Source organism: Electrophorus electricus, chromosome 13 (assembly GCF_041902795.1).
Source record: "Electrophorus electricus isolate QZ-2024a chromosome 13, ASM4190279v1, whole genome shotgun sequence".
NCBI lineage: Eukaryota > Metazoa > Chordata > Actinopteri > Gymnotiformes > Gymnotidae > Electrophorus > Electrophorus electricus.
Window position 1 is genome coordinate 26,391,796 of NC_137509.1, and position 12,113 is coordinate 26,403,908.

Consider the following 12,113-nt stretch of genomic DNA (forward strand, 5'->3'; position numbering starts at 1 on the left):
TGCTTGTAAGTGAAGTGTACAGATTAAATAGAAATCTATTAGTACCAGGGAATAGCAGGTGCTGTAAGATTTTATTGCATCCCTTAAATTTATGTTCAAGCTATCAAGCTCAAATTTGAAGTGCAGTGAATAATTAAATCAAACTATCTGTTAGCACCTGGGAATAGCAGATGCTGTAAGTATTTATTGCATCACTTTAATTTACTCTCCAACTAACATGCTTGAATGTGAAGTGCAGTGATTAATAAAAAAACTGTCTGTTAGTGCCTCTGAATACCAGATGTTGTAAGCTTATATTGCATCATTTTAATTTACTTCAAGACAACATTCTAGAATGTCAAGTGCAGGGATTAATTAAAAAAAATGTCAGATTGGTCTTTGATCATATTTTCTATGATTAGGCAATTTGAGTAAGTGTTTAACGTTTACGGCCATACCAGCTTCAGAACGTCCAATCTCATCTGAACTTGGAAGCTAAGCAAGTTTGTGCCTGAATAGTACTGAGGTGGGACCCTATCTAGGGATACCAGGTGCTGTAAGCTTTTCTTGCATCACTTTAATTTACTTTCAAGCTGACATGCTCAAATGTGAAGTGCAGTGATTAATAAAAAAACCTATCTGTTAGCACCTGGGAATAGCAGATGCTGTAAGTTTTTTTTGCATCACTTTCATTTACTCTCCAACTCACATGCCTGAATGTGAAGTGCAGTGATTCATCAAAATACTATCTTTTAGCACCTTGGACTATGAGATGCTGTAAGCTTCTCTTGCATCACTTTAATTTACTTTCAAGATGACATGCTAGGATGTGAAGTGCAGTGATTAATTAAAAAAACCTATCTGTTAGCACCTGGGAATAGCAGATGCTGTAAGTGTTTCTTGCATCACTTTAATTTAATATGCAACTGACATGCTTGTAAGTGAAGAGTACAGATTAAATAGAAATCTATTAGTACCAGGGAATAGCAGGTGCTGTAAGATTTTATTGCATCCCTTAAATTTATGTTCAAGCTATCAAGCTCAAATTTGAAGTGCAGTGAATAATTAAATCAAACTATCTGTTAGCACCTGGGAATAGCAGATGCTGTAAGTATTTATTGCATCACTTTAATTTACTCTCCAACTAACATGCTTGAATGTGAAGTGCAGTGATTAATAAAAAAACTGTCTGTTAGTGCCTCATAATACCAGATGTTGTAAGCTTATATTGCATCATTTTAATTTACTTCAAGACAACATTCTAGAATGTCAAGTGCAGGGATTAATTAAAAAAAATGTCAGATTGGTCTTTGATCATATTTTCTATGATTAGGCAATTTGAGTAAGTGTTTAACGTTTACGGCCATACCAGCTTCAGAACGTCCAATCTCATCTGAACTTGGAAGCTAAGCAAGTTTGTGCCTGAATAGTACTGAGGTGGGACCCTATCTAGGGATACCAGGTGCTGTAAGCTTTTCTTGCATCACTTTAATTTACTTTCAAGCTGACATGCTCAAATGTGAAGTGCAGTGATTAATAAAAAAACCTATCTGTTAGCACCTGGGAATAGCAGATGCTGTAAGTTTTTTTTGCATCACTTTCATTTACTCTCCAACTCACATGCCTGAATGTGAATTGCAGTGATTCATCAAAAAACTATCTTTTAGCACCTTGGACTACGAGCTGCTGTAAGCTTCTCTTGCATCACATTAATTTACTTTCAAGATGACATGCTAGGATGTGAAGTGCAGTGATTAATTAAAAAAAAACTATCTGTTAGCACCTGGGAATAGCAGATGCTGTAAGTTTTTTTTGCATCACTTTCATTTACTCTCCAACTCACATGCCTGAATGTGAATTGCAGTGATTCATCAAAAAACTATCTTTTAGCACCTTGGACTACGAGCTGCTGTAAGCTTCTCTTGCATCACATTAATTTACTTTCAAGATGACATGCTAGGATGTGAAGTGCAGTGATTAATTAAAAAAAAACTATCTGTTAGCACCTGGGAATAGCAGATGCTGTAAGTTTTTCTTGCATCACTTTAATTTAATATGCAACTGACATGCTTGTAATTGAAGTGTACAGATTAAATAGAAATCTATTAGTACCAGGGAATAGCAGGTGCTGTAAGATTTTATTGCATCCCTTAAATTTATGTTCAAGCTATCAAGCTCAAATTTGAAGTGCAGTGAATAATTAAATCAAACTATCTGTTAGCACCTGGGAATAGCAGATGCTGTAAGTATTTATTGCATCACTTTAATTTACTCTCCAACTAACATGCTTGAATGTGAAGTGCAGTGATTAATAAAAAAACTGTCTGTTAGTGCCTCCGAATACCAGATGTTGTAAGCTTATATTGCATCATTTTAATTTACTTCAAGACAACATTCTAGAATGTCAAGTGCAGGGATTAATAAAAAAAAATGTCAGATTTGTCTTTGATCATATTTTCTATGATTAGGCAATTTGAGTAAGTGTGTAAGGTTTACGGCCATACCAGCTTCAGAACTTCCAATCTCATCTGAACTTGGAAGCTAAGCAAGTTTGTGCCTGAATAGTACTGAGGTGGGACCCTATCTAGGAATACCAGGTGCTGTAAGCTTCTCTTGCATCACTTTAATTTACTTTCAAGATGACATGCTAGGATGTGAAGTGCAGTGATTAATTAAAAAAACCTATCTGTTAGCACCTGGGAATAGCAGATGCTGTAAGTTTTTCTTGCATCACTTTAATTTAATATGCAACTGACATGCTTGTAAGTGAAGTGTACAGATTAAATAGAAATCTATTAGTACCAGGGAATAGCAGGTGCTGTAAGATTTTATTGCATCCCTTAAATTTATGTTCAAGCTATCAAGCTCAAATTTGAAGTGCAGTGAATAATTAAATCAAACTATCTGTTAGCACCTGGGAATAGCAGATGCTGTAAGTATTTATTGCATCACTTTAATTTACTCTCCAACTGACATGCTTGAATGTGAAGTGCAGTGATTAATAAAAAAACTGTCTGTTAGTGCCTCCGAATACCAGATGTTGTAAGCTTTTATTGCATCATTTTAATTTACTTTCAAGACAACATTCTAGAATGTCAAGTGCAGGGATTAATAAAAAAAAATGTCAGATTGGTCTTTGATCATATTTTCTATGATTAGGCAATTTGAGTAAGTGTTTAACGTTTACGGCCATACCAGCTTCAGAACGTCCAATCTCATCTGAACTTGGAAGCTAAGCAAGTTTGTGCCTGAATAGTACTGAGGTGGGACCCTATCTAGGAATTCCAGGTGCTGTAAGCTTCTCTTGCATCACTTTAATTTACTTTCAAGCTGACATGCTCAAATGTGAAGTGCAGTGATTAATAAAAAAAACCTATCTGTTAGCACCTGGGAATAGCAGATGCTGTAAGTTTTTTTTGCATCACTTTCATTTACTCTCCAACTCACATGCCTGAATGTGAATTGCAGTGATTCATCAAAAAACTATCTTTTAGCACCTTGGACTACGAGCTGCTGTAAGCTTCTCTTGCATCACATTAATTTACTTTCAAGATGACATGCTAGGATGTGAAGTGCAGTGATTAATTAAAAAAAAACTATCTGTTAGCACCTGGGAATAGCAGATGCTGTAAGTTTTTCTTGCATCACTTTAATTTAATATGCAACTGACATGCTTGTAAGTGAAGTGTACAGATTAAATAGAAATCTATTAGTACCAGGGAATAGCAGGTGCTGTAAGATTTTATTGCATCCCTTAAATTTATGTTCAAGCTATCAAGCTCAAATTTGAAGTGCAGTGAATAATTAAATCAAACTATCTGTTAGCACCTGGGAATAGCAGATGCTGTAAGTATTTATTGCATCACTTTAATTTACTCTCCAACTGACATGCTTGAATGTGAAGTGCAGTGATTAATAAAAAAACTGTCTGTTAGTGCCTCCGAATACCAGATGTTGTAAGCTTTTATTGCATCATTTTAATTTACTTTCAAGACAACATTCTAGAATGTCAAGTGCAGGGATTAATAAAAAAAAATGTCAGATTGGTCTTTGATCATATTTTCTATGATTAGGCAATTTGAGTAAGTGTTTAAGGTTTACGGCCATACCAGCTTCAGAACGTCCAATCTCGTCTGAACTTGGAAGCTAAGCAAGTTTGTGCCTGAATTGTACTGATGTGAGACCCTATCTAGGAATACCAGGTGCTGTAAGCTTTTCTTGCATCACTTTAATTTACTTTCAAGCTGACATTCTCAAATGTGAAGTGCAGTGATTAATAAAAAAACCTATCTCTTAGCACCTGGGAATAGCAGATGCTGTAAGTTTTTTTTGCATCACTTTCATTTACTCTCCAACTCACATGCCTGAATGTGAAGTGCAGTGATTCATCAAAAGACTATCTTTTAGCACCTTGGACTACGAGCTGCTGTAAGCTTCTCTTGCATCACATTAATTTACTTTCAAGATGACATGCTAGGATGTGAAGTGTAGTGATTAATTAAAAAAAACTATCTGTTAGCACCTGGGAATAGCAGATACTGTAAGTTTTTCTTGCATCACTTTAATTTAATATGCAACTGACATGCTTGTAAGTGAAGTGTACAGATTAAATAGAAATCTATTAGTACCAGGGAATAGCAGGTGCTGTAAGATTTTATTGCATCCCTTAAATTTATGTTCAAGCTATCAAGCTCAAATTTGAAGTGCAGTGAATAATTAAATCAAACTATCTGTTAGCACCTGGGAATAGCAGATGCTGTAAGTTTTTATTGCATCACTTTAATTTACTCTCCAACTGACATGCTTGAATGTGAAGTGCAGTGATTAATAAAAAAACTGTCTGTTAGTGCCTCCAAATACCAGATGTTGTAAGCTTTTATTGCATCATTTTAATTTACTTTCAAGATAACATTCTAGAATGTCAAGTGCAGGGATTAATAAAAAAAATGTCAGATTGGTCTTTGATCATATTTTCTATGATTAGGCAATTTGAGTAAGTGTTTAAGGTTTACGGCCATACCAGCTTCAGCACGCCTCCAATCTCATCTGAACTTGGAAGCTAAGCAAGTTTGTGCCTGGATAGTACTGAGGTGGGACCCTACCTAGGAATACCATGTGCTGTAAGCTTGTCTTGCATCACTTTAATTTACTTTCAAGCTGACATTCTCAAATGTGAAGTGCAGTGATTAATAAAAAAACCTATCTCTTAGCACCTGGGAATAGCAGATGCTGTAAGTTTTTTTTGCATCACTTTCATTTACTCTCCAACTCACATGCCTGAATGTGAAGTGCAGTGATTCATCAAAAGACTATCTTTTAGCACCTTGGACTACGAGCTGCTGTAAGCTTCTCTTGCATCACATTAATTTACTTTCAAGATGACATGCTAGGATGTGAAGTGTAGTGATTAATTAAAAAAAACTATCTGTTAGCACCTGGGAATAGCAGATGCTGTAAGTTTTTCTTGCATCACTTTAATTTAATATGCAACTGACATGCTTGTAAGTGAAGTGTACAGATTAAATAGAAATCTATTAGTACCAGGGAATAGGAGGTGCTGTAAGATTTTTTTGCATCCCTTCAATTTATGTTCAAGCTATCAAGCTCAAATTTGAAGTGCAGTGAATAATTAAATCAAACTATCTGTTAGCACCTGGGAATAGCAGATGCTGTAAGTTTTTCTTGCATCACTTTAATTTAATATGCAACTGACATGCTTGTAAGTGAAGTGTACAGATTAAATAGAAATCTATTAGTACCAGGGAATAGCAGGTGCTGTAAGATTTTATTGCATCCCTTCAATTTATGTTCAAGCTATCAAGCTCAAATTTGAAGTGCAGTGAATAATTAAATCAAACTATCTGTTAGCACCTGGGAATAGCAGATGCTGTAAGTTTTTATTGCATCACTTTAATTTACTCTCCAACTGACATGCTTGAATGTGAACTGCAGTGATTAATAAAAAAACTGTCTGTTAGTGCCTCCGAATACCAGATGTTGTAAGCTTTTATTGCATCATTTTAATTTACTTTCAAGATAACATTCTAGAATGTCAAGTGCAGGGATTAATAAAAAAAAATGTCAGATTGGTCTTTGATCATATTTTCTATGATTAGGCAATTTGAGTAAGTGTTTAAGGTTTACGGCAAATACCAGCTTCAGCACGCCTCCAATCTCATCTGAACTTGGAAGCTAAGCAAGTTTGTGCCTGGATAGTACTGAGGTGGGACCCTACCTAGGAATACCATGTGCTGTAAGCTTGTCTTGCATCACTTTAATTTACTTTCAAGCTGACATTCTCAAATGTGAAGTGCAGTGATTAATAAAAAAACCTATCTCTTAGCACCTGGGAATAGCAGATGCTGTAAGTTTTTTTTGCATCACTTTCATTTACTCTCCAACTCACATGCCTGAATGTGAAGTGCAGTGATTCATCTAAAAACTATCTTTTAGCACCTTGGACTATGAGATGCTGTAAGCTTCTCTTGCATCATTTTAATTTACTTTCAAGATGACATGCTAGGATGTGAAGTGCAGTGATTAATTAATAAAACCTATCTGTTAGCACCTGGGAATAGCAGATGCTGTAAGTTTTTCTTGCATCACTTTAATTTAATATGCAACTGACATGCTTGTATGTGAAGTGTACAGATTAAATAGAAATATTTTAGTACCAGGGAATAGCAGGTGCTGTAAGATTTTATTGCATCCCTTAAATTTATGTTCAAGCTATCAAGCTCAAATTTGAAGTGCAGTGAATAATTAAATCAAACTATCTGTTAGCACCTGGGAATAGCAGATGCTGTAAGTATTTATTGCATCACTTTAATTTACTCTCCAACTGACATGCTTGAATGTGAAGTGCAGTGATTAATAAAAAAAACTGTCTGTTAGTGCCTCCGAATACCAGATGTTGTAAGCTTTTATTGCATCATTTTAATTTACTTTCAAGACAACATTCTAGAATGTCAAGTGCAGGGATTAATAAAAAAAAATTTCAGATTGGTCTTTGATCATATTTTCTATGATTAGGCAATTTGAGTAAGTGTTTAAGGTTTACGGCCATACCAGCTTCAGAACGTCCAATCTCATCTGAACTTGGAAGCTAAGCAAGTTTGTGCCTGGATAGTACTGAGGTGGGACCCTACCTACGAATACCGTGTGCTGTAAGCTTTTCTTGCATCACTTTAATTTACTTTCAAGATGACATTCTCAAATGTGAAGTGCAGTGATTAATAAAAAAAACTATCTGTTAGCACCTGGGAATAGCAGATGCTGTAAGTTTTTTTTGCATCACTTTCATTTACTCTCCAACTCACATGCCTGAATGTGAAGTGCAGTGATTCATCAAAAAACTATCTTTTAGCACCTTGGACTACGAGCTGCTGTAAGCTTCTCTTGCATCACATTAATTTACTTTCAAGATGACATGCTAGGATGTGAAGTGCAGTGATTAATTAAAAAAAAACTATCTGTTAGCACCTGGGAATAGCAGATGCTGTAAGTTTTTCTTGCATCACTTTAATTTAATATGCAACTGACATGCTTGTAAGTGAAGTGTACAGATTAAATAGAAATCTATTAGTACCAGGGAATAGCAGGTGCTGTAAGATTTTATTGCATCCCTTAAATTTATGTTCAAGCTATCAAGCTCAAATTTGAAGTGCAGTGAATAATTAAATCAAACTATCTGTTAGCACCTGGGAATAGCAGATGCTGTAAGTATTTATTGCATCACTTTAATTTACTCTCCAACTGACATGCTTGAATGTGAAGTGCAGTGATTAATAAAAAAACTGTCTGTTAGTGCCTCCGAATACCAGATGTTGTAAGCTTTTATTGCATCATTTTAATTTACTTTCAAGACAACATTCTAGAATGTCAAGTGCAGGGATTAATAAAAAAAAATGTCAGATTGGTCTTTGATCATATTTTCTATGATTAGGCAATTTGAGTAAGTGTTTAAGGTTTACGGCAAATACCAGCTTCAGCACGCCTCCAATCTCATCTGAACTTGGAAGCTAAGCAAGTTTGTGCCTGGATAGTACTGAGGTGGGACCCTACCTAGGAATACCATGTGCTGTAAGCTTGTCTTGCATCACTTTAATTTACTTTCAAGCTGACATTCTCAAATGTGAAGTGCAGTGATTAATAAAAAAACCTATCTCTTAGCACCTGGGAATAGCAGATGCTGTAAGTTTTTTTTGCATCACTTTCATTTACTCTCCAACTCACATGCCTGAATGTGAAGTGCAGTGATTCATCTAAAAACTATCTTTTAGCACCTTGGACTATGAGATGCTGTAAGCTTCTCTTGCATCATTTTAATTTACTTTCAAGATGACATGCTAGGATGTGAAGTGCAGTGATTAATTAATAAAACCTATCTGTTAGCACCTGGGAATAGCAGATGCTGTAAGTTTTTCTTGCATCACTTTAATTTAATATGCAACTGACATGCTTGTATGTGAAGTGTACAGATTAAATAGAAATATTTTAGTACCAGGGAATAGCAGGTGCTGTAAGATTTTATTGCATCCCTTAAATTTATGTTCAAGCTATCAAGCTCAAATTTGAAGTGCAGTGAATAATTAAATCAAACTATCTGTTAGCACCTGGGAATAGCAGATGCTGTAAGTATTTATTGCATCACTTTAATTTACTCTCCAACTGACATGCTTGAATGTGAAGTGCAGTGATTAATAAAAAAAACTGTCTGTTAGTGCCTCCGAATACCAGATGTTGTAAGCTTTTATTGCATCATTTTAATTTACTTTCAAGACAACATTCTAGAATGTCAAGTGCAGGGATTAATAAAAAAAAATTTCAGATTGGTCTTTGATCATATTTTCTATGATTAGGCAATTTGAGTAAGTGTTTAAGGTTTACGGCCATACCAGCTTCAGAACGTCCAATCTCATCTGAACTTGGAAGCTAAGCAAGTTTGTGCCTGGATAGTACTGAGGTGGGACCCTACCTACGAATACCGTGTGCTGTAAGCTTTTCTTGCATCACTTTAATTTACTTTCAAGATGACATTCTCAAATGTGAAGTGCAGTGATTAATAAAAAAAACTATCTGTTAGCACCTGGGAATAGCAGATGCTGTAAGTTTTTTTTGCATCACTTTCATTTACTCTCCAACTCACATGCCTGAATGTGAAGTGCAGTGATTCATCAAAAAACTATCTTTTAGCACCTTGGACTACGAGCTGCTGTAAGCTTCTCTTGCATCACATTAATTTACTTTCAAGATGACATGCTAGGATGTGAAGTGCAGTGATTAATTAAAAAAAAACTATCTGTTAGCACCTGGGAATAGCAGATGCTGTAAGTTTTTCTTGCATCACTTTAATTTAATATGCAACTGACATGCTTGTAAGTGAAGTGTACAGATTAAATAGAAATCTATTAGTACCAGGGAATAGCAGGTGCTGTAAGATTTTATTGCATCCCTTAAATTTATGTTCAAGCTATCAAGCTCAAATTTGAAGTGCAGTGAATAATTAAATCAAACTATCTGTTAGCACCTGGGAATAGCAGATGCTGTAAGTATTTATTGCATCACTTTAATTTACTCTCCAACTGACATGCTTGAATGTGAAGTGCAGTGATTAATAAAAAAACTGTCTGTTAGTGCCTCCGAATACCAGATGTTGTAAGCTTTTATTGCATCATTTTAATTTACTTTCAAGACAACATTCTAGAATGTCAAGTGCAGGGATTAATAAAAAAAAATGTCAGATTGGTCTTTGATCATATTTTCTATGATTAGGCAATTTGAGTAAGTGTTTAAGGTTTACGGCCATACCAGCTTCAGAACGTCCAATCTCATCTGAACTTGGAAGCTAAGCAAGTTTGTGCCTGAATTGTACTGATGTGAGACCCTATCTAGGAATACCAGGTGCTGTAAGCTTTTCTTGCATCACTTTAATTTACTTTCAAGCTGACATTCTCAAATGTGAAGTGCAGTGATTAATAAAAAAACCTATCTCTTAGCACCTGGGAATAGCAGATGCTGTAAGTTTTTTTTGCATCACTTTCATTTACTCTCCAACTCACATGCCTGAATGTGAAGTGCAGTGATTCATCAAAAGACTATCTTTTAGCACCTTGGACTACGAGCTGCTGTAAGCTTCTCTTGCATCACATTAATTTACTTTCAAGATGACATGCTAGGATGTGAAGTGTAGTGATTAATTAAAAAAAACTATCTGTTAGCACCTGGGAATAGCAGATACTGTAAGTTTTTCTTGCATCACTTTAATTTAATATGCAACTGACATGCTTGTAAGTGAAGTGTACAGATTAAATAGAAATCTATTAGTACCAGGGAATAGCAGGTGCTGTAAGATTTTATTGCATCCCTTAAATTTATGTTCAAGCTATCAAGCTCAAATTTGAAGTGCAGTGAATAATTAAATCAAACTATCTGTTAGCACCTGGGAATAGCAGATGCTGTAAGTTTTTATTGCATCACTTTAATTTACTCTCCAACTGACATGCTTGAATGTGAAGTGCAGTGATTAATAAAAAAACTGTCTGTTAGTGCCTCCAAATACCAGATGTTGTAAGCTTTTATTGCATCATTTTAATTTACTTTCAAGATAACATTCTAGAATGTCAAGTGCAGGGATTAATAAAAAAAAATGTCAGATTGGTCTTTGATCATATTTTCTATGATTAGGCAATTTGAGTAAGTGTTTAAGGTTTACGGCAAATACCAGCTTCAGCACGCCTCCAATCTCATCTGAACTTGGAAGCTAAGCAAGTTTGTGCCTGGATAGTACTGAGGTGGGACCCTACCTAGGAATACCATGTGCTGTAAGCTTGTCTTGCATCACTTTAATTTACTTTCAAGCTGACATTCTCAAATGTGAAGTGCAGTGATTAATAAAAAAACCTATCTCTTAGCACCTGGGAATAGCAGATGCTGTAAGTTTTTTTTGCATCACTTTCATTTACTCTCCAACTCACATGCCTGAATGTGAAGTGCAGTGATTCATCAAAAGACTATATTTTAGCACCTTGGACTACGAGCTGCTGTAAGCTTCTCTTGCATCACATTAATTTACTTTCAAGATGACATGCTAGGATGTGAAGTGTAGTGATTAATTAAAAAAAACTATCTGTTAGCACCTGGGAATAGCAGATGCTGTAAGTTTTTCTTGCATCACTTTAATTTAATATGCAACTGACATGCTTGTAAGTGAAGTGTACAGATTAAATAGAAATCTATTAGTACCAGGGAATAGGAGGTGCTGTAAGATTTTTTTGCATCCCTTCAATTTATGTTCAAGCTATCAAGCTCAAATTTGAAGTGCAGTGAATAATTAAATCAAACTATCTGTTAGCACCTGGGAATAGCAGATGCTGTAAGTTTTTCTTGCATCACTTTAATTTAATATGCAACTGACATGCTTGTAAGTGAAGTGTACAGATTAAATAGAAATCTATTAGTACCAGGGAATAGCAGGTGCTGTAAGATTTTATTGCATCCCTTCAATTTATGTTCAAGCTATCAAGCTCAAATTTGAAGTGCAGTGAATAATTAAATCAAACTATCTGTTAGCACCTGGGAATAGCAGATGCTGTAAGTTTTTATTGCATCACTTTAATTTACTCTCCAACTGACATGCTTGAATGTGAACTGCAGTGATTAATAAAAAAACTGTCTGTTAGTGCCTCCGAATACCAGATGTTGTAAGCTTTTATTGCATCATTTTAATTTACTTTCAAGATAACATTCTAGAATGTCAAGTGCAGGGATTAATAAAAAAAAATGTCAGATTGGTCTTTGATCATATTTTCTATGATTAGGCAATTTGAGTAAGTGTTTAAGGTTTACGGCAAATACCAGCTTCAGCACGCCTCCAATCTCATCTGAACTTGGAAGCTAAGCAAGTTTGTGCCTGGATAGTACTGAGGTGGGACCCTACCTAGGAATACCATGTGCTGTAAGCTTGTCTTGCATCACTTTAATTTACTTTCAAGCTGACATTCTCAAATGTGAAGTGCAGTGATTAATAAAAAAACCTATCTCTTAGCACCTGGGAATAGCAGATGCTGTAAGTTTTTTTTGCATCACTTTCATTTACTCTCCAACTCACATGCCTGAATGTGAAGTGCAGTGAT

The 12,113-nt window shown here is 35.3% G+C and overlaps 9 pseudogenes; all 9 read left to right on the top strand.

The window, feature by feature from the left end:
• The first annotated feature begins 423 nt into the window (after positions 1-423).
• On the top strand, positions 424-542 carry LOC145644778 (5S ribosomal RNA; annotated as a pseudogene).
• Positions 543-1,334: 792 nt separating this feature from the next.
• Positions 1,335-1,453, top strand: LOC145644779 (5S ribosomal RNA; annotated as a pseudogene).
• A 1,016-nt stretch (positions 1,454-2,469) lies between these two features.
• Positions 2,470-2,588, top strand: LOC145643587 (5S ribosomal RNA; annotated as a pseudogene).
• Positions 2,589-3,160: 572 nt separating this feature from the next.
• On the top strand, positions 3,161-3,279 carry LOC145643639 (5S ribosomal RNA; annotated as a pseudogene).
• A 795-nt stretch (positions 3,280-4,074) lies between these two features.
• Positions 4,075-4,193, top strand: LOC145646063 (5S ribosomal RNA; annotated as a pseudogene).
• Positions 4,194-4,985: 792 nt separating this feature from the next.
• On the top strand, positions 4,986-5,106 carry LOC145645213 (5S ribosomal RNA; annotated as a pseudogene).
• A 1,927-nt stretch (positions 5,107-7,033) lies between these two features.
• On the top strand, positions 7,034-7,152 carry LOC145645088 (5S ribosomal RNA; annotated as a pseudogene).
• Positions 7,153-8,862: 1,710 nt separating this feature from the next.
• Positions 8,863-8,981, top strand: LOC145645089 (5S ribosomal RNA; annotated as a pseudogene).
• A 794-nt stretch (positions 8,982-9,775) lies between these two features.
• On the top strand, positions 9,776-9,894 carry LOC145645926 (5S ribosomal RNA; annotated as a pseudogene).
• The last annotated feature ends 2,219 nt before the right edge of the window (positions 9,895-12,113 follow it).